General features: G+C 23.2%; 2 protein-coding genes across 3 annotated transcripts in view; both read right to left on the reverse strand.

Moving 5' to 3' along the window:
• LOC129606406 (G-box-binding factor-like) overlaps window positions 1-16,668 on the reverse strand; it is a 116,196-nt gene extending 99,528 nt beyond the window's left edge. For both annotated transcript variants that reach the window (XM_055516729.1, XM_055516727.1), the window contains exon 1: window positions 16,060-16,668. The gene's annotated coding sequence lies outside the window, so the exon portion shown is untranslated. The remainder of the gene's footprint in view (window positions 1-16,059) is intronic.
• Window positions 1-23,675, reverse strand: part of LOC129606405 (probable serine/threonine-protein kinase DDB_G0282963) — a 196,605-nt gene that overhangs the window by 12,117 nt on the left and 160,813 nt on the right. The window lies entirely within an intron of this gene.

Below are 23,675 nucleotides of genomic sequence, written 5' to 3' on the forward strand. Positions count from 1 at the left end.
GAAAAAACGAACCAAAAACAATTCGAGCATTTTATTAAATTAACGGAGAACAACCTCATAAGAGAGCTCATAAAGAATTTTAGTCCTATATTTTCGACTTTCCTATACTATGTCTTACCTTTTGGCTAGATGTGTATATGGGATGTAAATAAAATTACTACTATTACGAAAAATTATTTGTATTTAAAATAAATTTCGGAGTTTTATCGAGAAAATTGAAACAAATTTAAACAAATTGAAGTAAATTTTTGAGTGTCATTCAAAAATTAAATTTAAAACAAATTTAGAGTTCAAACAAATCAAAAATTACAATCTAATCATTCAACTACACCAAATTTTGGGTAAGAGCTTCTTGTTTGCAATTGATATTGAATTTAAAATTAAAATTCTAACCACAATTAAAAATCTATTTTTAAGAGAAATTACAAATTAATAACAATTTATTTTTTTTAATTGACTGTAATTCACGTACATATTTTCATTTGTTTAAAAAAAAAACTTTCCAATTTATTATGGTAAGTAACGTTAAAAAAATTTTTTCACTTAATTAACATATTATGTATATACATATGTATATATAGAGTACATAACTACTTACATAGAGTATATAAGTATAATGCTCCATGTATGGTAGTACTTGCTTATGCATGCCTTTTTTAAGCAAATTAATTTTATTTTTGATTTCTTTTCTTTCATTACTTTGTTTTTTAAGTCTTTTATTAATTTTTTTCATTCATCAATTACAATTTACTTTAATTTTTCAAAAAAATAAGCATATAAGTGAATACTATAATTGTATACGTACGTATGTATGTACATGGATATGTGTATGGAGCTAAAAGAGGTGTTCCAATCAATTAGCTTTAATTATCTACACTTACTTTCAATATTATTTTATTATTTTTTTTTATTAATTACACTCAATATTCATGGTCAATTATTTTAAAATATTTGTATGACAGGCAACTTATTTATTTTTCTTATTTTTTTTTTTTGTTTTTTTTTTTTTCGATGAACAAAACGTATTGTGAATATTGATAAATTCCATGTACTTTGTAGATATATTTCCGTGAGTTTACTAAGTCGCTTTGGTATTTTGTATCTAGATACAATATGTTTTTAATGTGCGTGAATGTGTTGTATGTCAAACTATTGTTGTACGAAGTGAGAACATTATAATGTAAATTAAATTTGAAAATATGTAAAATAAAAATATTAATTAAGATTTCAACACCTTGTAATTTAAAATAACCAGCTGGGTTGCATCTTAGATAATAGTTATGAAGTGAGAAATATGTAATTTAATAAATATGTTGAGGGAGATAAGTACCTGCAAATTTTTTTGCAAGAAAATTTTAGGAGGTTATCAATTTTAAGTAATGAAAGTAAAATGCTTTAAACTTTAACCGGGCAACACTGTTCTTAAAAATTATTTGAAATTTAAAAATTTTGAAAGTCTTTAAAAGCAAAGAAAAAAATAAATACTGTCTTCATTTTAACATCGGGTTTCTTCGTGAATTCATAAGGGTTTCGAAAAATTTTTTGAAATGAAAACTTCAATAATTGTGCAAAGTTTCTGGAATTTGAATTTAGATTTCTATTCAATCAGTTGTTGTATCTTGTTTAGATGCGTCAAACATATAAAACTGACACGGCTTGTCGAGAAAAAGGTTTTAATATAGGTCCGTGTCAGTCCTTATGTGTTTTTTCGGTAATTTTGGCAATTTTTTTTTTTTTTTTTGTAATATATTAATTTTCCTTGATACATTTTATCGTGGCGATTAACGTGTTCATAAATAAGTCTTATTCAATTTGTTCGGCAAACAAGCTTACAATGACAAGCCGGTTTCTAATCCAGCTAATTAAAAAAATTTTGTTTTATAAAATTGTTCTCAAATTTGTTTAGCTTAGAAGCCAAAAAGTACTATCAATATATATATATATATCTATATATATATATTTTTAGTGCTCTTCAATTCTTAATACAGAAACGAAAAGGTGAACATAAATTTTAAATTTTATACATACAAACATACATACATAATTATACAGACTTTTTATTAATCTTGTACAGGAAACGAATTCAAAAATATTTGTGACCAATAATGTAATTATTGAAGATTATCTTGAGTTAATTAACAGACACCTATTCATACATTTATTCTAAAATATTACAATCTTAGTACATATGTGTGTTAATCAATATTCACTAATTCATTAATCATCATAATGAGCACAAAAAAGTTGATTAGTCTAAATTTAAAATAGATTATAAAATACGATTATAATTTCTAATTTTGCAAAAAATGTTATAGATAATTTTATAAAACAGTTTGACGACGATTATAACTGGTTTTAACATAATTTAATAAAATTCGAATCAAATAACAAAATGGATACACACACATTCATATGTACATACGTACATAATATATTTGTAAGATTAACAGAACTGAACTGAATTGAATTTTCTCCAATTTGCATACGTTTAAATAAAAAATTAAGTTCAATTTATTATTGTATTTTGTATCCGCTATTTAATAAAAATTAATTCGCATCTTTAAGATCAAAAAAACATGTTAAATCATGTATTCTTTTAATTTAACCAGCATTCATAATACTTAGGATAAAGAAATATGAGAACCGTAAATAAAATGAAAATTAACAAGTTTTTTTTTCTTTTCTCATAACATTTTCTAACGTTTTCTACCGTTTTCGAATAAAAATTCTTGATAAAAAATAATGGCGGACAGGTTTTTTTTTTCTCTAGCTCTACACGTTTACTCTTTTTTTTTCATATTGACTTCTTATGATGACTCACGAGTTTTTAAAATAAAATTTCACCTTTCTTCAAATTTTTTTTTTCACCTCAATTCTTGTTTTCTTTGTTTCACATACATACATACATAAATAAATAAAAGAACGTTTTTGAAAAAAAAGTGGATAGATGAGAGCTTGTGTTTCTTAGCATTTTTTTTAGTTGATGAAACTTAAAAGACAGACAAATAAAACACTAAATTGAAGAGGATGAACAAGAGAGAGAAAGAGAAGGAACGAAAACAAGTATTGAAATTTTAAATTAATAAGACAGGTATAAAATGGTTTTTTTTTATTTTTGATTTTCTTTTGCCTTTTATTTGAAAAACAAAAGAAAGCAAATAAAAGAAAGTAAACAGACGGAAATTTTTTATTCAAAAAAAAAACTTAATGATTGCAAAGAAATAATGATAAAAAGGTGAGAAGTTAATAAAATTTTCAGTACACACACACACACATAACATATATGAACGTATGAATGATTCGAAATACATATGGATATGCGTGTGTGTACGTGGGTCTGTGTAATATAAGTATATTTAATTAGAGGCTTGTATAGACCGGAGTGAATGTCCTGCTGTTATAATTTTTTAAATAGTAAAGAAATTTTAAAAATACAAAAGCAATATAATTGTGGGTAAGTCCAAAATAGCATTAATAATAAATAACTTTTATTTTTAGTAATAATTATTAAATGAGTAAGAAATCATTAATTTAAAAATTAATTTGCTTATGTTATTGGTGAATAAAAATTTCTTCTATTTATAGAAAGAGTTTTGATTAAATAATTAAATATTTACTTCTTATATAACAATTTACATGAGTAATTGCAAGTACACACCTTGCGGAGACCACCATATGGAATTGTCCAACAGACTATGGAGTGAAACCAGCAAAGGAAACGAAAATTGGGAAGACCTCGGACAAATTTGCGACAAACCGTGGAGAAGGAAATTTCGCTAGTAGTAAAACCTAGGCAGAACTAAAATTACTGGCAAATAATAGAATACGGTGAAAAGGCTATGTGAAAAGGCTTCCAAAGGTAGTGAAAAATTACGATAAAGTACCATACAGTACGATAATGGATGTAAATTCACCTATATAAGGTAAAGTAAGGTAATTTCGTCAGTGCATTTAATTTCGTCATAGTTCGCACTTCCTTCACATATTTGTCAAATATTAGGAAACCCCATCTATTTTCAATAAACTTTAAACATTTTTGTTTTTAAATATACTTGAAGTGAGAAGATCCGTTTTTAAATTTTAAAAAATTAGAATAAATTAATTTTAAAAGACACTCTTAATTACTGAAAAAAATACCGGGGCAAATTTTTGCTTTTTCTTAGTGTTTTCGTTAAGAAAAGTAGAAAGTTTCTTAAGGGTATATCTGTTGAAATATGTGTAATTTCTTACATATTTGCTTATATTTTGACAAATTAAACTTAAAAAAACATTATTAATAAGAAAAAAATTGAAAAAGTGAAATATTAAAAAATAAAAGTTAAGTGACGAAATTACCAACCAAATTTTTTGGAGTTGGAGATTATTTCGTCAGAATGACGAAATTGAGTGGTTTATTAAAACATTTTAAAATATGAATATTTACTTTTGAAACTTAAAATATTAAAAAAAATTGAACGCAGAACTTTTATTTACAGTGTTTCTAGCCAAAATATAAAATTTCGTCAGTTATATTTTATTCAGGTATCACCTGTACAATCTATTTTAATAGTAACGAAAAATGTAGATTGCCAAAGTTTTTCTACAAATAATGATAAAAACACGAGAAAAACAGAAATTGAAATGTTAAATTTGACATATATAACAGTTCTGTACAATATCTAAAAAAACTATTAAATTTAAAACTAATTTTTACTAAAATTTTATTTACAATCATATTTTGTGAGGCGGCGGAATGTAATACTTAAATAGAGTGCTGGCGAAATTAAAATTTTACATAGTTTTTGAATTGTTCAAATTTTGTCATGCTTTTTTTTCAAAATTGTTACCGGATAGTTATTAATTATGATATACACAGTTTAAATTTGCATTATTTTTTATTTTAGTCCAATGAACTGTATTAAAATCTAGTTGTTTTTTGCCATGACGAAATTAGCAACTCCACATGACGAAATTAAAAACTCAAAGATTTTGCTGACGAAATTACATGACTTTTGGAGATATTTTAAAATTTAAAAAAATATAATAATTCACAAAGTAACTGTCTAAAAAAGTTAAAAATAACTTTGTCAACATTCCAAACTAACAAAAAATGATACTTTTATTGCACACACATTAACTCTTCGAAATACATCGTTAAAAAACCGAAAAAGTCCCTTAACATGACGAAATTACCTTACTTTACCTTATACACAATGCTATTATTAAAATTTTTAAAAATTAATTCAAAAATTTCAGCAATATAAAATGGTAGGTTATAATTACTAGAACACCATTCAGATTCAATAACAATTTTAAGGCTATTGGAGCGTCTTTTAACCAAACATAATTAATAAAACAGTATTTAAAAGAGTCTCAACAATTGAAGAGTGAAACGAGTAGCAATAATTTTAATTTAATTTATTAATTTTTAACGTCTTCATCGCTGAGAAATGTTGTTGAAATATTGAGATATAAGAATTTTGGTAGTATGTAAAATGGTTCTGATTTTTTCTGCATAATATAACACAATTCTGAACAGATTTCTTGAACAAGTTTCTTACTCTATCATCCCAAAATATGAAAATTGAATAATATTAAATCATAAAATTTTTAGTAAACTAGTAAATTACATAGAAAATTTCCAGTAAGCACTCTATGATATCAAACTATAATTGATCAGCTCATTAGTTGCCTATCCAACATTTTTGCAAAATCTTTTATGCTCAATAGAACCGTAATGGTTTAAATAATTATTCCATATTTTCAAAATACTTTGTTTACTCCTCTCTTCACTCTATTTGGACATGAATTTGTTTTTGCTTTTAAAAAATTTTTTTTAAAAATTAAATATTTAATATTTCAATTGCAATTTACTCGAAATGTCATTTTTGCAAGTAGAACACTAATGCATTGAGCACCTCAATTTTAATTTCCATTTTTTTTAACAGAATTTTTATGCACATATTATGTTTAACAAATTCTGGTGTTTACACAATTATCCCCTCCCTATGTATAACAAATAACTTTTTGGTTTATTGGTTTTTAATTAATTTTATAAAAAGAAAACTTTATTTAAAGAATTTACTAAAGAAAAATTTAATTTGTAATTGGTATACGCGTTGGCGTATCCCGTTGATTTTATGAATATCATTTTTTTTTACATATTTAATCATTTTTAAATATCAAGATCATAACGATTAAATAAATTGTACATTAAATCATAAATTTCATACAATTCTTACATACTTTGAATATTGCATACATAATATATCTATATAGAAGTATGTAACATTAATATTTTCTTAAAACAAAAATAAATTTTGACCTTTTTATATACATTTACATATATAACAATTTAAAGGTCTTGTAAGAAAATTTATTTATCCAAAATTGAGCTATTTCTTTTTCCTTTAATATTAAAAAATTATACAGGATTTTTTTTCTTGATTCCTCATTTAATATTAATATATGTACATATATTTTCTTAAAATGAACATGTATGTTTGTATATACATGTATTTCCATTTAGTACCTACCTCAATTTTTTCTTTTTCTTATTATTTTTAATAATTTAAATATTTCGCCTTTATCACATTACAAAAAGGAGAAAAACAAAAACAATTCATGATTCATAACTAAAAACATTCGCCACATCATTTAAAAAATTAAAAAAAAAAAATTCACGAGAAAATTTATAAAAAGAATTTTTACGTAGGTTTTTAGATTATTAGAAAAATAAAAAATAATAAGAAAAAAATTATTTTTAAATGTATAGGTACGTAAAAAATAAAGCAAAAGAAAAAAAAACAAGAGAAAATGCGAAATTTTGTAAAACCTATAAAATGAAAATAAATAATTAATGTATGACAGGCAACAAATCATATCCATATACACATACATTTGCACATACCTACACGTCATACATGAGATTTTTAATAAATCGACCAAAATCCTTAGGTTACTAACATACCAACGTACGTACCCAATAATATGTTACAAATTTAACAGAAAAGCAAAAACAGTGAAAAAAAAATTATAAAAAATTACAAAATATTTTCACTTGCCCATCATCCAAATCCCCTTTAAAAAAAAAAAACAGGAATTCAATATACCTATATGTACACCACGTTATTTTACAGAAAAAACCTCAAAGGTAAAATATGTATTTAACGTAAAGAGTAAGAAGAGAATGGGGAACAACGAAAAATAATGGCAATTTTTTACGAAAAAAAAAAAACAAATAAAGCAAAACAGCATGAAAACATCAAGAAAATTCTAAAAAAAAAAAAAAAATGTTGAATCAACATAATTGAAAATCCTTAATAACCACCTTAATTTACCTTGGTTTACTTTATATCATATAAAAATTTTCACCTTTATATACAAACATACATAAATACTCAGTGCACGTACACCTACATATTATATAATAAAAAATTACACTTGTATATATATGTACCTGTGTGTACAGTTGAATGTATGAATGTAACACGTAATGGTAAAATTTTAAAATGGGAAAGAAAATTCATTGTGTGTAAAAGGAAAGACAAAAAAAAAAAAGCCATGTGCTTGTGCTATGAATGCCGTCTGCTATTTATGTTGCCTGCAATATTAAACTGTTTTTTTTTGTATTATACGAGTAGAGCAACCAAAGCCAAAAAAATAAAATGAAAAAAAAAAACAAAATTTGAAATTTTTCTCCGTTTTTGCGCAGTGTCTCTTCCCTTTTAGTATAAAAAATACAAGAGGTTTTTATATTGTAGAGACAGGATAGATACTTTGGAGTAGATAGAGGAATAGCAATAAGAAATTTTCGTGTTTTTTTTTGGTTTATAATAAGTACGGCATTATGTAATAGGATTTCTCAATCTGTGCCAAAAAAATATTAAAAATTTTGTATCATGTTTCAGAACTTTTTAAACTCTAGAACAAATTTATTTAGTAAGGTGTTGCAAGGTATCGAAGTTTTAGAGACAATTCTAAAATTGAAAAATATAGAAAGTACTTAATTAAAATCAGCTGGTAATTAAGATTAGCCAATTAACTGCTAGTGAGTGATCAGATTGTCAAGTCAAATTAATATTTATGACTTACTTATTTCCTAACGGATTGGAATTGGGACTTGACATTTTTTATACACAAACAATTTTACGTATATTTTCCGCTATCAGTTTAATAGAATTAATAATTAAGCAGTTCTTAATAAATCAATCAACAAAAATACCCTCTTATAATTAAAATTATAAAAGAGAAACCAAAACAAACATTTTTAACTTTGAATTTCGGCGACTGGCTCAGCTAACTCACATCATTAATAATTACTATTAAAATTTTAACCAATTTCGAATTTTTAATTTTGTCGGAATCCTATAGTTAATGAACAACCCAAATTATTATTAACAAATTTTTGAAGTCTTACTATTAAAATTTCTAAAAAAAAATTTGTACTTTCCAATCCCTAAACCCAACAATAATGAAGAATCACTGCAAAGTTTTGTATTAAATTTTCTACATAAAATATTCTTCATTTTTTTTAACTGCTTGCTATATTTACGATTTGTAACCTTAAAAAGCGTTTTTTGTTCAAAAAATTAAAAAATAAAAAAAAAAATTAAAAAAGATTTCGGGTTTTTCAACATTTTTTTTTTCTACTCTTTGATTTTTGGTTGCCAATCTTATTTTCTTTTATATCACAATAATGATATAGGCTTCAGAAAGAGAAAAACCTGAACAACCAAAATTATAAAAAAAAAACATTAAATTTTATACAAGCATACCTACATTATTATGGGATGAATTTTAAATAAAGAACCAAAGAAAAACAACTTATAACTGAACCCCGCCGATATGGAATAATCTTCAAAGTTAGCGGCACGGCAACTAGTAATAGCAACAAAGTTAAGCCATAATATTTTTTTTTTGCTGTTGGTAACGTGAGGAGAATGAAAGAATTTTTGTTATTTATGGAATAAAAAAAAATTTTAATAAAAACAAGGAAAAAAAAATTTTCATACAAGTCATTGTAAAAGTATCGTTTCGCAGTTTTCATTTTATAAAATATATACTGAAAGAGAAGGGGAGGGAGGGTGTTGTTGTTCATCACATTGCTATTAAAATTGACTCACTTAGAACTACATATTCAGATTTTAGAATGTAATAAACATATGCGTGTATGTATGTATGTACGTATAAAGAAATCTAGATTTAAATATGTACATTATTCTTATAAAATGTTTAAACCTTTAAAAGCGTTGTATATAATACGAAATTTGTGTTCCATGAATGTTGAATGCTATTACAGTTGTTGCTCTTATTTACCACCTTCGCATATCTTTGAAATCTTCGCATAGTTTTGAAATTTTATAACCTTTATTTAATACGTGCATATCATCATGTGTATGAATGTGTATTTATGGAAGTTAATATTGATATTTTTGTACAATACGGCACAGACATATTTATATATTATTGGAGTTTATGAGTACGGGGTTATTATAGTTTTGTAGTTAATAATTGAGTTTTATATTTTTTCTGTAGAATTCAAATAATATTATAGTTAACCTAACATACTTATACAGAAATATGTAGAGTAATAAAATTAATGGAATATTTTTATATTTTAACACAAAATAAGTATTTCAAACTAAATGTAGTTAGAAGCAAGAATGAGATTTGTAGAGTCGAAATATAGAGGAAATATAGAGAGAAAAAAAGTAAAAGATTTGAATTGGCACATCATTTTAGGTTTTATAGTTTAAGTATTAAAGTCAAGATACTTAACATGATAACAAATGGTTATTTATTAGTGATTCCAATCCTATATTGAATTACAGCAAGCCGTGTTTAGTAAAGCTTCCAATTTTCTAATTACTTTTTTGTTTATTGCAATCAGGCTGTGTTCAGAAGCGGTTGTAAAAGAAAATTTTTAAAATTCTAACTCGCAAAATTTAAATTTTTTAGAGAATTTGCTATTAAAAATATCTAGTAAAAGTTTGTATTAAATTTCAGATTCATAAATTGAGAATTTTATGATGAAAATTGCATATGCTAGTATTCAAATTTTAAAACTTATTACCCAGCATTTAAATCATTGATACATTCAAAACAGCCATCGGCAAAGTGCGTCCATTGGGCAACATTCGGCCCAATCAATTTCAAAATGCGGCGAATAACTCTGCTTAAAATCCAGTGGCTCAAACTCATAATATATATTTGCTCATAACACATATTTGCCCATAGCATACAAAAGAATTCCTTAGTACTTATAATTTCAATAGACAATTTAATGATATTAAATTTAATGAATCCTAAAGGTTTGACAAAGAGAAAAGTCCGAACATACACAAATAGATACTTTTGTGAAATATCTCAGACGTTTATCAAAAATAATTCTGTGAAAATTAGCCAAAACCCGATATCGGGAAATTTGTCAATCTCGCTTAGGTAAATATCAGGTTTTGCAACTTTGTAAATTTGATTAGTTAGGATTATCTGGTTATGGCTAACAACAAATTTTAATATTTTTATTTCTTAATTTGCTCATGAAGTTCTGGTAATGCAATTATTAACTATTTACCATTTTATTTTTACCACTAAGTCAAGTTGGTCAAAAAATCGGGTTTTGTCAAATTTCTACCGAATTTAGCTTATTAGTTTTATTGCAATGCTGTTGAACTCTTTTTAATGAAATGCAAAAATTTCAAATGTTTAAATAAATTTTATAAGAAATAAAATAGATGGCGCCACCACAAAATTGTTATTTTAATTTTACAATGAATTATTTAAGAGAATTTGAACAATTATTTTCAGTACACATACAAGTTCATGTACATACATCTATATATACAATACATAAGTATGTATGTATGTTAACAATGTGTGTCATGTCAGTTGTTTATGTTTCGTTTTTTTTTTTGCTTTTAAATAAAATTCGTGATTTTTTATAAATAGGAAATTAAAGAGATGTAAAGGGATAAAAATTGTGTATTTTTGTTTTCTTTTTGTTATTTAGTTGAAAAGCATGTCTTTTACAGATCTAACAACATAAAAGTAAACAAGTTAAAAAATCAGTAGATGTAAGATTGGTTCCCCCTTTTAAATTTGAATTTTTTTTTTTTTTGGTAAGTAAGCAAGTACATAAGTACAATTTTTGTCTTCTTTCCTTTAATGTTTTTATTTTATTTTCTTATTTTTTTTAACAAAAAACAATTTAATTTTTTTTTTCTTAAATTTACTTTATTTCTTTTTTTACTTTGTGTTACTTCGTTACTCAGGTTTTTGTTTTTTTGTTATTTAAGCTTCTGATGATGACTTTGAGTAATTATCAGGTGTTTCACCTTGACTGATCTCTTATACACTTACATGTATTGCATGTAATCACACATAATGTATGTATGTAAGTATTTAAATATGTATGTATGTACATGATCCACAAAAATAATAATTGCATTGAATTGAAAGTTGTTGTTATTTATATACGATAAAAATTCAATTGTAACAAAAAAAAAAAAAGAGGGAAAAAAAGATTTCATTAAGATTTTGTTATTTTTTTTTTTATGTACAATAAACATTAAATTTCAAAAAAGTAAGAGAAAAATATCACAAGTGCTTATATATAAAAATAAATACATATATACAAAATATGTGGATGTGTGCCGATGGTTTCTTATTCTTTACTTAAAGGTGAGTAATATTTCGCGTTGTGTTTCTTTTTGAAGGTAAGTAAGTAACTTAAGAAAAGAAAACAACAAAAATTTATTGAAAGACATTTTCAATCTTTATTTTTGCTCCGCGTAATTTATATATGGATATATACATATGTAAGTTAGTATGTATGTCGGTAATACTTAAATAAGAATTATAATTATAAGCTAACTTTGGTATTTAAATAAGTAAAGTATATGGTTATGGTATATTATTAAAAATGTCAACTCGCGAAATTTTAAATTTGTTTTTGTTTTGTGTTACTTGTTATTTGATCTCGGATAATTATACTGTTATGTAATACTTTATAATGAACACGTCTATAGAATATAATGTACGTCTATAAAATTACATATACATATGTATATACACACTTTGTATCATGTATGAATGCTTAGATATTGTATAAGTGAGTTTGAGTATTTTGTATATTTTATTTATAATTGGATAAAATAAAAATGTTAATGATGATAATAAGTACGCGGTAAATGACAAAATAATTGTATTTTTTTTTATATATGTTAAGAATTTTTGAAATTTTTTTTTTCCAGTTTTTATGTCTTTCGACTCCTTTTTGAGATATTATTTAATTTTTGATAATTATTAAGATAATTCTTATTATTGTCGTTTTAAAATATTGTATGATATTACATTTATGTATATTATATGTACATATTTAATTATATATATATTTTTGTTAATTTGATCCTAAATTAAAATAAAGACGTATCTCATGTATATACAATTGTATTTGGAATTATTTAACATCTACTAATATTTAAACACGATCATAAAATTTATTAAATTATTTTTCAATTGGCATTCACGTTATAAATTTAATTAAGATTTTATAATAAGAAACCTTTTATATTTATTTTAGGAATTACATTACTATTGTAATATAAAATTGAAAATTAATTTAAATTTTTATTCGATATTCATGAACAATAACAAGTAAGTAATTACTTATTTTTGAAATTCTAATCCTGCCCACCCATCCACTATTCAACTAGATCCCTCAACACGTTGTAAACATAACAAGTTTTCAATATGTTGAATAGTTAATAGACTAGTTCATCAAGTATTTGATGGTTGAAACATGGTTGAAGAAAATATTAAAAAATTTTTCATTTGAGTAAATGTATAACTTTAAAATAAAGTCAATAAAAATTTGAAATCGATTTCTGAAATTGTATTCTATAGATTGTATTGGATTAATTTTTCCTTTAGAAATAATTTTTAATATTTGATCTTTTGTAAGCTTATACAATTATGACCCCATAATATATGCAATATTAATAACAGTATAATTGTAATTAAAAATGGTAAACTACATAAAAATTTCTAATTAAAATTTATAGATACTGGTAAAATGACTATATTTTTTCTATAAGTAATATTTTTTAGGAATCTTTTTAGCTCTGTATCTTTTAGCAAAATAAATTAGTAGCTGCATGGTGTATAATTCTATGTAAATAACCAACTGCTCAAAGAATAATTATTAAAAAACAATATACTAGAAAAATAATTTTTATTGTAATTGAAATTGGGCTTTGTCATTCATATTGTATTCATTGCTTCTAAAAATTATTAAGTATACTAAAACAATGTCTCGGAGAGTATCATCGATATCCGATCACAATTATCAGAACTGTTCATGAGCACAGAATATTGCAATATATAACTGCGTAAAAACTTTGTTAAATTTGTGTTTACAAATAAATATAGCAAAACAATTCTATGCTAAATTATGTATAAGTAATTTAGTTAAAATTGCTATTAGTTGCGCGCAGTTTAATCACACAAACCATTTTGCTTTTATAGAATTGTCAAAAATATATTGCGTTATTCATTACATTTTTGTAGTATATTTGATGTTCATTTACGAAAATCTTTAATATTACTTAAAACTAAAAAATCGGCAATTCTGTTCACATATCGTTATGCAACTTCAAATTCAAAGTTCATATTTTCGAATACATACATACATATGTACATATTTTTCATTTGAAATTAATTGACTAATAAAATGTCAACAAAAACTTCTACACTATTTATAAAAAATGCTATTATTTTTTTTTCTTAATTATAAATTAAAATTTTTTACTTAATATGCAAAAAAAAATGTTTTTTTTGTTTTCCTTTTAAAACACCTCACATAATAATTAAATATTTTTTTAACATTTCAATTTCGTAATCTACGAAAAAATTATACTAAATGTCAAATTTAAAAATCAAAGTTTCAATGTTAAATCATGAATTTAAATTTGATTTTTTTTTTAAATAACTTGAAGCAATACAATTTAATTTTCATACATAAATTAAGTGAATAAATTAAAGACAACAAAAAGCGTGCAATATTTGCATTTTTTTGTTAAAAATCAAATTAAAGCTACACACACGTTTACATATGTATACGTTTGTATGCATGTATGAATGAATAAGCATGTAGGATTAAAAGAGATAATAATATTTAATATTCAACTCACATTATGCCTTTTGTTTTGCTTTTAAAACAATTTTACTTTTTTTTTCACTTAAATACAAAAAAAAAACCGAACCATATTATTAATAACAGTTAAAATACTAAAAAAAAAAAAATTAAAAAAGAAAACGGCATCTGGCCTTCAAAATTTGCATTAACAATATAATAAGAAAAAAACGAACAACAACAACATGCACGGCACGGCAACTGAGTCAATTACAAAAATTATGCTCAATTGACACGCCATTTTGAGAGGTAAAAAAAAAATATTTTTTTTTTCCTTAAATTTTTGTTTTCTTTCTGAAATTAAAGAGTCATTGTAACAAAAAAATTTAAAAAAAACAAAACCACACAATAATTGTAATAAAATTAAATTTCAACATTTTAATCACAAATTCACGTACATGTATACATACATTGTTTATTTTTACATTTTTTCCAGTTAATAGTCAAAAAAAGGGTTAAAAAATAAAAAAAAAAAAGTGTTGACGCTATTTTATTACTTCAAAAGAATCAGGTTCATTATTGTTGTTAAGTTGAATTGAGTGATTAGAATTAAAAATATGAATAAGGTCGAATTATAAAGGCGGTAATCCGAAATCACATATGAAAAATTGTCTTGCATATTGAAAAATTTGAACATGAATAGGATGATTTTAAAAGATAAGATGAATAATGTTGAATATAATTTTATAATGTTATCAATCGCTTAATAATTATAAAATTACGAAATAATCTTCTCAATGTAAATGAGAAACAGAGGATTTGATGTAACGAAGTAGTCAAATTTTAAAGCGAAGCGAAAATTATTCATCTCCGCCATAGAACCGAGTAAAACAAGGCCCAGAAGCAAAACTAATTAAAATTTTAGGAAAATAATTTCTATGATAGCAAATACGAGCTGACATTTTTAATTTCGTAAAAAGAAAGTAACTCTGTATAGATATTAAATAGTAAGGGAAAGCACTGAACACAAATTAGGCCTAAATAATGCTAAGAAGGTTAATACATTGTTATGAAAATTTTCTCGAAAATATGTTTTTAAATTATATTTTGTCAAAATTTAATATTATGTACATCGGAATTGCTATTTCTAACTCGTTTATTGCGCATTAGCCAAATTTGTTTTATGTACAACTCATGTTAGTGAATCAGAGGACTTGTGTGATGCAAAGAAAATTTAATATTTATTTGTATACGAAATTTTTTATACACAGAAGAATTCACTTGTTGCCAGTGATTACCTGACAATGAAAGTTATAAATCAGTTAGAGATATTCACGATTCAATTGCTAGATACAATACTTTAATAATGAGCATTTTTCTATCATTGAGAAGAAGTTCAGATATACTCACTTATATCTGGTACTCAATCAAATTAAATCTAATTCGAATTTATTTTCTTGTCATTTAAAATTCAGTCTTATTGGCATTTTGTTTGTCTCCCATGCATGTTAGTTTGTTCCAAGTAATCATTTAGAAGGAACAAATCAGTCAGGAAAGACCAGTTATTCAAACATCTATTTCAATACAATAGAAACGTTTTCGTTCTTTTTTTTTCTTTAGTTAAATAACATTGTTTGGTAATACTTTTTTTTTTAAATTCATGAAAACCTGAACAACTTTAAAGCAAAAAAAAAAAAAGAAAACCAACTGTTTTGCGGTCTGTGAACTCATAAGCAATGAAAAATTAAATACAAAAACGAAAAACAAAAATAAAATTGGAAAAGTTCTACAACTTTTTTATACTTTTTTTTTCTCTTTTTTTTTTTTTTTTTACAAATTTACAATGTGTTGAACGAGAATTGCAAGTGAATGCTTTGTTATTTTCTTGACGTTTATTTCTGTATATTTTTTTTTGTGTTTTATTTTTTAGTTACTTTTTTACTCACACTTTAATTACAGTTTACGCCGGACAAGTTTCTTTTTTTTTATTTCTTTCTCTCTGTCTATCTCTCTCTTTCCCGTGATTCTGTGTTTAAATATCGCTTTTGCAGCAAAAATAGTAAAATTAAAAAAAAACAAGGCAAAAATTCAACTCAACTAAAAAACAAAAAAATTCAGAAGAATGAAAAAAAAAGCGGAGTAAAAATGTTGCACATGCCTGGTATGTTTTCGCTGTGAACTTGTTGTTGTTTTTTTGTTTTTTTTTCTTACTAACAATGTACGTTTTTATTGCAATTTTTTAAAATGATACCACACGCAATAGTATGCAATTTTTTTTATTATTATTTTAATGTTGCTGTTGCAGTTGTTGTTGTTGTTGTTGCTATTTTGTTGTTTTTCACGAATAACTTATTTTGCATAATTTGAGAGCGCGAAATATTTGTGCCAAAGAAATAAAATGTATGTATGTATGTATATAATGATAATCATGCACAAAATAAAAAAAAAAAGAATAAACACGTTTAATGAACATGCAATTTTCTATGTTGCTGTTGCCGTTGTTGTTTTTATTATTATTGTTGTTCTTATTTTACTTTTCATTGTTTATAGTAACCCGAAGTCATGTGGAAATTTTTTATTATTTTGTTTTTTTTTTTTTTTTTTTTTTTTGTAATTTTAATTTTCTATATAAAATGCAAAGTAGATTGGGGAGGAAATATTATTTACATTGTATACATACATGTATATGAGCATGTAGGCATTAATGTAATTGCATATATGTACATATATGTATGTATTTCTTTTGAATACACACTTATTTAATGACTAACAAGCATATATATTAATAAAGATTTATACAATCTACTAAGTATGTATGTATGTAATTATGTGCGTATACATATTTAATTTTGAAATACCATATTGTAATTATATTTTACAGGTGAAATAAGTTAATTAATAAAAAAAAAATAAAAGTAGATAGGTATATTTTTCATTTTTAAAAATATTACAATCACACGAGCTTATACAATTTGTAAGTATAAAAAGTTCATGTATGTAAACATATACATATGTGAGTATATTTTAAATTTAATTCATGTTTTTCGGAATAACTCACTTAGGTGAGAAGTATACATATTTAAATACATGTCTATTGCTGTCATTATAAATATACAGTGACTTTACAATAGTAAACAAAGTGTAAGTAAAAGTTCATTAAAAATTTTACTTGAGATTATTGTGAATACATACTTACAACTAGCAATTTAAATTGTAATATTTAATTAATTCCGATATTATTCATAAAGATTATTTTATTTAATTTAAAATAATTAAATAACAAATTTACTCAATTTAAAATTTTTTTTATTAAATGCAATTAAAAAAATTATTTTCATATTCTTTATCAATTAAAAATTATCTTTAATTATTATTAAAGATTACAGCTAACAACATTAAGAATATGGTTCGAGACTGGATGATATTCTCAAAGCAGGGTGATAGAATGCATCCAAATGAACACTTAATGATATTTTCCTTTTTGGGATCTACTTTTCGAGTTTAGGGACGCCAAAATGGGAATCTTTGAGATCGGAACATTAAAAAATAAATTGTGTACCGATGCTAATTTTGATGCCAAGGAAATTCTGAAAACAGTCTACCATTTTAACATTTCTACTGATAATTTAAAAAATATGATAAACAAAGCTAATTGAGTATACTGATTTCAGAACTCATGTTAAAATTTTCAAAAGTTTTTATGTAATTATTAACATTGCAGCTAAAACAAGCTTTAAATTTCTAACTCTCAGCCGAACATATGATACATATTTACTTACTTATAGATTATTCGAAGTTTTCGATTATAGAATTTGTTTAAAAGAAGCAAAAAACGCATTAGTAATTAAACATGGTCAATTTGAATGTGTATCAAATGTTTTTCAAGAAATTTTATTCCGCTGAAAAACTAAACCAAAAAAAAAAAAACAGTTTTAATGCCATGGTTAGTTTTTTATAAATCACTCACTCACGTTTTTATTTTTCATTTTAAATTCCTTGCACGAAAAAAAAAGAGTCAACTTATAACTACTAAAAGAGTTTGTCTGCTTCTTCTGTTTGTATTTCAAAAGAAAAATAAAAAAATTTCATTATTTCCGTAAAATTACCATTTTGTATTCACAAAAATGAGCAAAAAACGAAGATGAGGAAAAATCAAATCCAAAAAGCATTTTATAAAAAACGAGAAGAAAAGAAAATTAACAAAGAAATTCACCACACCACACCATGTTGTACAAAATTATAAAATTCTTTCTTTCCATTTTCTAAATAAAACGTTAATCTCCCACAGATACTTGTTCTTTTTTTCTTTCTTTTGTACTAGTGCCAGCGTATGGTGCTGCTGAAATTTATTTACAAAAAATCTTATACAATATGCACAATAATTATTACTTATTCTATTTCTTTTCTACATAATTACATACATACACACGCGCGTACACACATTTTTCATTTTAAAATTTTTCCTTTGTTCCAGAAAAATTTCCTTGCTCTTTTATTTTTAGAGTTTTTTTTTTTTTATCCATTTAAAAATTGTGTCTGGATTTTCAAAGTAAAAAATTTTATTGTTATTTTTTGTGTTATTCTTTTGAAATTTTTTTGTTATACATATTTAGTGAAAATTTATTGGAATTCTTCTTACGCAACATTATAGTTGTTAAGTATGTGATTAAATCTCTTTTTTTCTTCACAGGAAATGAGAAATACAAACATAATACATATATACCAGTTTTAGAATTTAACCAGTTTCTCAAGAATGCATTATCTAGACCTAGACTAGAATCAATAAGAATTATAAGTAAATTCATAATGGTGAAAAATGGAAATAGTTATGCTTGAATTTACATTTTTAAAGAAGTAGGCGATATTAGAAGCAAATTCGCAACATAAACCACAAACACAAAAATACATAAAGTGAATTTGGTCAAGTTAGTTTTTGATTCAGAAAGTTATTCAATTCCTCTATTAATAAATTAATTATGAGATATTGAAAAATGAGTGTAGTTTTAATAAAGCCCAACTAACGTGCGATTAATCTGATTCTCAACAATAAAAATTTAAATTTAATTCTTTAACTTTTTAAACTGCTCCACATTTATTTTTAAAATTTTTTCATAAAGCCCAATATTATTAATGGATTAATTTTAAATTTAATTAGAATTAATATTTTAATTTAAATATTTTAATTTAAATAAATATTAAAAATCAAATGACATCTTTCAAACCTTAAAGAAAACCGAGAAATCATTAAAAATTAGACAATAATCTCAATTTAAATTAACATTAGAATAAATAACATTACTAAGTCTTAAGTACCTAAGTATATATTATATGCATATAAGTACTTCTATAAGTAGGAAAGTACATCCGTATAAATTTTAAATTTCAACTGTTATAAATGTTAAAAGAGCATTAATTATACGAATGACAATTTCTATATAAATCTTGTAAGTACAAATAAACATTAAAACCAGATCAACCTTAAATTAAAATAATGTAAAAATTTTAAGGACAACATTATACAAAAAATTCAGAACAAATAGTTAGACCTCTTGTTCAATTTCATTTATATACGTACATATGCACATATAAGCTTGTACATTTATTTATTTAGATATAAATTACGTGTACATATCTTCTGAATAACTATTATACATATTTATTTAGTTGTCATACAATTATAACTATTTATATTCATATTAAGTACAACTAAACCTTATAATTTTAGTTGTTATATAATTAGATATAATATATGTAATTATATTTTCTTAGATATATATACGTATAGTTAAACTATAATAAAATGTGATTCATTTAAAAAAACAAAAAATCAATATTTATAATATAAATATAATTGTACTACATAATTATAACAAAATTCCTAAGAATATACTTAATTATATAAAATAATGAGCAATACTATTTTTAGTACTATAAGTAATAATCTTTATAATAATATTAAATAAATTTAGAAATTTATATTCTTATATACAATAATAGAAACTGTTATATTACTTATATTTTTATATTTAGATAATTAAGTATACGTACATTTTATTTAATTTATGCATGTAAATTTAATAAGTATGACTCATTCATAGTATGGTACAATATTTTATAATTTTTGTTATACATGAATTTTGTGCTATACAGAAACCAATATAATGAAAATGAAAAATTATTTTCTCTTTTACTTTTTTTGTTTCATTAAATAATTAAAATGATAATTTTTTTAAGCTACTTATTTTAGAAAAATTTTACAACAAGTTAGAGAAAAAATTTATTGTTGGACTAAATTTTATGCCTTTTAATGTACTGTAAATTATTGCATATTTATATGCCTATGTGTGTTTGTGTAAAAGTATCAGAAAATCTGATTTTTTCAAAGAGTAATTTCAAGGTTTTCTTTTCTTGTTATTATTGTTATTTTTTTTTTTTTGTTATTATCATTTTCTTTTAATTCCTCTCTTTCTCATGTCTATTTCAATGCAATAATTTTCATTGTTTTATTTTCGTTTTCATTATTTTGTTTTTAAGTCTATTTTAGTTTCTTTTACATTTTCTCTATTATGTACTTATATTATGTATAAACAATTATGTATCTATTTATTCCCATAAATATCTTATATACTTATTATTTAATGTAAAATATAATATACAAATTATAAGGAGCATGCATATGTTTCTATAAGTATAACACTATTGCGTATATAATTTTATTATTGTACTTATTAACAGTTATTCTTATTTTGACTTCTTAAACATATTCTACGTACAAACAAAATAAGTAGAGAGAGAGAGAGAGAGAGAGAGAGAGAAATAAAAGAATTTTCTTTTATGCATTTACATACGAAAATTCTTTGTTTATTTATATATTGAAAGGCACACATTATGTATGCGTATATACATAAATACATATACATATTATGTAAATAATAAATGTATTTTTATATGTTATACAATATGCGCACTAGTAAAACAAAATTTTTCTATTATTTGTCTATTTCAACATACTACTTATTCATAGGACGTATATAAAATTTTTTTATAGAAACGTTCTTTCTAAATTGGATAAAATATGTTATACTTTAAAAAATTCTAATATACATATATGTAGTAGTACATAATTTTAATATAAAACTTTTATATTAAATTTAAATATATATGTATGTCCGTATAACATTATTAAGTATGTTGTATAATTATGTAAAAAGTTTAATATATCTAATTTAATAGAGAAGATATTATTTTATAATAAAAAAAAATTTCGACCGCTTTCACTTATTTTGGAATTTTTTTATGTTTTCATTTAAGAAATTTTAATTTAAAACACACGTAATATATGCAATGTACTACATAAAAATCTTTTAATGCTTTACAATATTTTTTTTATAAATATTTTCTTATTACTTTACAAATTTAGTACATATTAATAAATATATAATTTTTTACGGCACTAATATAAAAATATTTATTATTTTTTAGAAAAACAAATTAAAAATTAAAATACGTAAAATATTCTGAAATCAGGAACTACGGAAAATGATTCACCCCAATAATGATATTTATAGTACATACATAAGTTTGATTATTTTGTAAACACCTAAACTAAAAATGATAATTAAAATTTTCATTCAAATTTGTTATATATAACAATCTCGAATGTATGTATGTATGTACATGTAGGAATATAATTTCTAAGAAAAAAAAAGCAGATTCAGAACATTAATCATTTTATTTTAATAAAAAATTGTATTACAATTGAGTATCTTCTTTTAAAATTTACTGTACATATCTGGTAAATAGCGCAGTGGTTATTGCGCCGCAGCCTTCAACCGAAGGGTCTCCGGTTTAAATCCTAGTCAGGTCACCATAATAATTATATTTAATAATTATATAGCTTAATATACAATATTATAAAACCAAAATGTTAATTTAAAAATAATGGACCATAGGTTCATAATATTCCCATAATATTCGATATTGCATACAAAAAAAAAATATACAATAAATATCAATAATCTTCAATATATAATACAAAGAAAAAACTGCGCCAGACTGGTCATCGCTTACAGTTGTTAGTTCAATGATCTGTAAAACTGAGACTTTAGAAATCAAGTGGAAGATATTAATGTTCCCAAGTGGAGCAAGGGATCAAAAACAAATTGTTACTACATAATTAATATAATTATTTATAATTTATAGATCAAACCGAAAACTAATTATAAACCAAAAATTAATAGATGCTGTACTTAAAAAATATTTAATAATAAATTTGCATACGCCAATAAATATGCAAAATTTCGAAAATTTAAATATCAGTTAAATTGTTAAGTAAATAAGTAAACTACTTTTGAATTTAATTTAATAAAATTTATACCCTTCATTTGTTAATATTATAAATTAATTCGAATATATTTAAATATAAAAATATTGTATGAATTCCAAAATATTTTGAATATGATTTTTATTTTATGTAATTTCAATTTATTTAATTTTGTTAAATAAAAATATTAATAGTTATATGTATATTATTATATATCTAATTATGTACATTTACAAAATGTTTGTAAGAAAAAGTTTATAAGAAATTCGTTTATACGAACATTATTATGCACACGTGTGTGTTCTAATGTATGTAGCTTTTACCGTACATCTTTTATTTATTCTGATTTTACTAATTCGTAAAATTAAATTAATATTACGAATTAATTAACAATGCTTTTATAATATTTCAAATTATTTATTTTAAAATTAATCAATTACACTCTTAAAATTCAGCATATCACATTTAAATATATTTATTTATAAATACCGTAAAAAAAAATATATGTACATTTTAAAATTAATGTACACCTTGTCTAATTTAATACATGATTTTAATTTAATATAATAAAATTAAATACACATAAATCTACTTTGCTTAAAACATTTTGTTCTTCAATAAATTTAAAATAATTATCTAATTATTTTATACTTTTATATATTCACGTATATGTACATGTATATGTATGAAGCCAAAAATATTGCATGTTTATATTTTAAACGATTTTTATTTTATTTTAGAAAAAAAAACCAAAATCACATCAAAAATCATAAATGTAAAAGTTTATATTTTTTTCCCTCTTTAAGTGTATGTATGTATGTATGTATATTGACTATTTATAAGAACATTTTTATTTAATTATAAAATAATAAAAATTAAATACTTTATTTTTATAAATACAAAAACAAAATTGCGTCACAAATTCCAATAAATGCGAACATACTTATATACAAAAATAAAATTAAAAAAAATAATAAAGAAAATTTAAAAAAAAAAAAAAAAATTTTTTTTTACATGCCAAAATGATGTTAAAATAATTCAAAAAGGCATCAACAACTCACCACACACTATATCATATATATACACACACACATACTCCTATTCACAATATTATTATATTTAAATGTCATTATATATTGTACTATAATAGTGTATAACAACTATAATATTATAGCGTACATATATAAAATTTCTATAAAAAAAAAAATTAAGTACATTTACATAAGTGGGCTTTTCATT

This window comes from Condylostylus longicornis, unplaced genomic scaffold, assembly GCF_029603195.1.
Source record: "Condylostylus longicornis isolate FDR11 unplaced genomic scaffold, ASM2960319v2 ptg000018l, whole genome shotgun sequence".
Lineage (NCBI taxonomy): Eukaryota > Metazoa > Arthropoda > Insecta > Diptera > Dolichopodidae > Condylostylus > Condylostylus longicornis.